This window comes from Pinus tabuliformis, chromosome 1_2 (assembly GCF_031772625.1).
Source record: "Pinus tabuliformis cultivar Carrire ecotype Pingquan chromosome 1_2, CPIR1, whole genome shotgun sequence".
NCBI classification, from domain to species: Eukaryota; Viridiplantae; Streptophyta; class Pinopsida; order Pinales; family Pinaceae; genus Pinus; species Pinus tabuliformis.
The window spans coordinates 996,862,213-996,866,575 of record NC_142298.1 but is presented as its reverse complement, the minus strand read 5'-3'; the positions used below and the strand labels follow the sequence as shown (position 1 = coordinate 996,866,575).

Here is a 4,363-nt window from a genome sequence, read left to right as displayed (position 1 = left end):
GCACTTAATTTATAGTGTTACCATAATTAACACTATGGATGTTATTTAAAGCACAATTTCAAAGAATTTTCATGGAATGTTTGTAATATATTATTAAAGTAGATAGATTGGTACATATTTAATATATCTCGTGAATGTTGAGAAATATAAGCACACTATCAAATCCTGAACTGGTGGCTAGAAGATCTAAAATATTAATATTAATAAATCAAGGATTGGCCACAATTCCATTGCTTGGGGTGACTCTGAACCTCATTTTATTCACCACTATAATGCATCAGAAGAACTACGTATTTATAATGCATTAGACTTAGAGTAAAAATAAGTAAAGCAATTATTTATCAAATACCATGAATTACTATACCTTTTGCCCTCAAAGTTTTTTATCACGACTTTAATTTTCATATACACACCAATCTCACCGTAACATACACCTACACCATAAGAATCAACTCAGAAAATAAAAAATCGTAAGGTCAACATGTTGAATGATTTACCAACACATTTACCACAAATATTGTATCCACTTAATTATGGCAATTAAAGAATATTTATTGCGGGAGTTATTTGATACACCCTAACTCAGATCCCTAGGTCATATCAATTCACAATGTTAATCTGAGATCGTTAACAATACCACCATTTATTCTTTCATTAAACTTTAATGTACACTGTTATTGTTTTTTTTTTCTCGAGGCATTTTGAGCCACATCCTCAGTCCACTTGTAACATTTGTAGCCATGGATGGAAGCTCCCTTGGTTTCCACTAACACAATCATTTTTACCCTAACCAGAAAAAAAAATAGTCATTCTGCTTGGCCATGCTAGGACTCCAGCTCTGCAACTCATTCCTCCTTTCGCAAGGCTGAGTGTGTCCTCCAGGTTACTAGATGTGTCTTCAAGGTTCTCCTCTAGCAAGCAGTATGCCTTTCTCGCTGCCCCTTCATTTCTCAGACAGAAATGGTACTTCTTAGGGTTAATTCCTGATCTTTGTGTCATATTTTATTTTTCTTTCAATGTCCATCATTTAGGAACACTATGACTAACTGTCCTTTGTCCCTAGAGGCTCTTCTCTTTCTTCAGCGATGGAGATACCTCCTAGGAGTTGGTAGACCCTCGACGATTTCTTCACAGGTAACCCGGACACAATTTTTTTTAATAGAAATTTGTTCCTTTGCTAATGATTTTTGACATAGGGTTTAATGGAGTTATTTCTCAGGTTCGATGTTGGTCAAAATTATAGCCCCACCCACCACAGGTAATCCCCTTCGGTTCACTGCTTCAGTTTCTACCTTAACCAATTATAAAATAACATGCACAATATACATGTTCTGGGTTTTAACAAGTTGTTTCTTTTTATCAAGTTTTCTCCCTTTTACGACTCCCTTGGCAATGGGTTTAACGCTTAGATTCTCTGATGTGGATTGTATAATTCTTTCTAGGTTCTTATTGCTTCCTCTCTGGGTCGATACAAGGGTTTAGGCTTGTTGCCCTTTTGGGTTCTGCAGCAAAGCGGGGTTTATATTATGAAATCCACTCGGACACCCCCTCTGAGGTCGAATGGAGCTTTTTCTAAAGGGTGGCCTTAGGGTTAATCGAGTCATGAATTCCCACTCAAATGATTCTGTGTGTTTTGGATTTTCGACATTAAATTATAGAGACTGTATTTATGAAAGTGTATGGAGTTATTTTTGTGCATAGATAGCATGGTGCTTCTCCAGATAAAATGTGAACAGAATTGAAAATGAAGGAGATGTAGCTCACAGGTGAGGCCTACACCTGGAGACTACACTCAGAACAGAGAGATCACTCTCGTACACTCTATTATTCATCAATGAAAGATTACATCATTAAATACAATGCTAGAAATTAGGAAGTTGCAACCAAACCCCTAAACTCTAGGAACTAATCCTAAACTAGGGAGATACGTTACAACTATGTAACCATTTTCTCCATTAATACAAAATAATATTAATTATTTTCAACTCCCCCCCTTAATGGAGAAAGGGTTGTCCTGGACTCCTAGCATCCTTCTAAACAATTCAAACTTCACACTTGCAAGTGGCTTTGTAAAAATATCAGCCAAATTGTCACAAGTTTTACAATATTCAACAATAATTTCTTTTGACTGTATCTTCTCTCTGACAAAATGGAACTAAGTGTCTATATGTTTGGTGTTTTTGTGAAACACTGGATTGTATGCCAATTTAATGGTGCTTTGGTTTTCGCTTTTGATGGAAGTGGGATTCTTTTGTTCTTTTCCTGCATCTTTGAGAAGCCTTCTCAACCAGATTGCTTCACACGTCGCTGCACACAATGCTTGATACTCAACTTCACACGAAGACAAAGCTACAATACTCTGCTTCTTGTTGCTCCATGCTATGACCCCGGATCCTATGCTGAATGTGTAACCTGTGATAAATCTTCGATCATCCAAGTTACCTGCCCAATCAGAATCTGGAAAACCTGCTAGAATAACCATTTTGAACCTTTCCAGCAAGCTTCTGGCATACTTTCCTTGAGTAAGAAAGGTTTTTCCAGAGTCTTTCCATCTCATACACTTGTGACATCTGATTTCTTTGATCAGATTGTTAGCATTCCCTGTTACAATCATATCGTCTACATACAAAGAAATCAAACTAATTTGCCTCTGTTTATTAAACTTGGTATACAGATTTGGATCATTCAAGCTCCTATGAAATCCATGTTGTACAAAAAATGAGTCAGTTTTCTCATACCACGACCTGGGTGCCTGTTTTAAACCATAAAGTACCTTTTTCAATTTACACACAAGATGTTCCTGTCCCTTTTTCACAAAACCTTCAGGTTGTACTAAATAAATTTCTTCCTTCAAGTCATCATTCAGAAATGCAGACTTAACCTCTAGCTGGTGTAGCTGCCATTTGTGTTTTGTTGCTAAGTAAATTAGCATTCTAATGGTGTTTAATTCGGCTATAGGAGCAAAGGTGTCATCGAAATCTATTCCCTCTTGCTGTGAGTAACCCTTTGCTACTAGTCTAGCTTCAGGTTTCCCTATACTCCCATCTGCATTCATTTTTGGTTTATACAGCCATTTGCATCCTATGGGGGTTTTAACTTCAGGAAATTCAACCAAATCCCAAGTATGGTTTCTATTTATTGATTCTATTTCCTCATACATTGCAGCCCTCCATACTTCAGATTTACTTGCTTCCTCATAATTTGCAGGTTCTACAATGTTTAAAAACTTTGACATTAATGCATAGTCTCTCAATTTTAATGGTAATTGAGTCTTCCTACCAAATCTCCTTGATAGGGGACTTATCTCAAATTTGTCAGCTCTAAATGGGCTTGCTTTATCACCTTTTTCTTGTTCTTCTTTCTGCTCTTCTTGTTTCTGCTCCTGCTCTTCATCTTCCTTACTATTTTCTCCCATTAGCAATGGAATGTGCCAATCACTGTTAGAGTCATCCTTTCCTTCTTCAATCTGTTCTAGTTCTGACATTGTAAATTCCCCAGGATTCCCAAGATTGAAAGGACCAACATGTTCACCCTCCATAAGTCGCATAAGGCCTTCAACCAGATCAGAAACGAACTGGAAGCTTCGTGTCTGTTCCCCATTTCCATAGACTGTCAAAGGCTCCTTGCGCAAAGCCTGAGCAACAAAATTACTTGCAACGCGACCATCATCACGGCACATTCGCGAACCGTATGTATTGAAAATTCGAGCAATCCGCACCTCAGCATTCTCCTTCCTTCCTGTGAAGAAATTGTCGACAACAATAACATTGTCGCCTCTTGCCATGAGCCTGTCAAGTAAATGACTGCCAACAAAGCCAGCTCCACCCGTCACGACAACTCGCAAGGACTTTCTCTTCAAACCTAGGAGCACTTTAGCCCCCGAATTCACCATCGAACCTGAATGATACTGAGTACGCCGAGAAACAGGCGTCTCATAAACAACTCGATGAGGTTTGTTGGGCACAAACCTTCCATTTTCATTAACATTAGAAGCCAAAAAAACATGCTGAAGGATAAAGAAAGTTGATGCGATGGCGATTCCTATCAAAATTAACAGTAACCGTTGCTCCCTGAGCAAATAATCTACTGGCCTGATAATAGACCACGTCTTTTCTTGCTTAAGAGAGTACTCATCACTGTTATTCATATTGGACTGATAAATTTCTGATCCTCTGATGAATCAGTCTTCAATGAGCCACCACCGAGCAAGTCCGATCTGCTACCACCGAACAGATCCAGAACTCCAATGCGCCACCACCGGGCAAGTCCGATCTGCTACCACTGAACAGATCCGGAACTCCAATGCACCACCACCGGGCAAGTCCGATCTGCTACCATCGAGTAAATCAGGAACTTCAATACA

At 38.6% G+C, this 4,363-nt stretch overlaps 1 pseudogene; it reads right to left on the bottom strand.

Moving 5' to 3' along the window:
* Positions 1–208: 208 nt before the first annotated feature.
* On the bottom strand, positions 209–4,147 carry LOC149209419 (UDP-glucuronic acid decarboxylase 4 pseudogene; annotated as a pseudogene).
* Between the last annotated feature and the right edge of the window lie 216 nt (positions 4,148–4,363).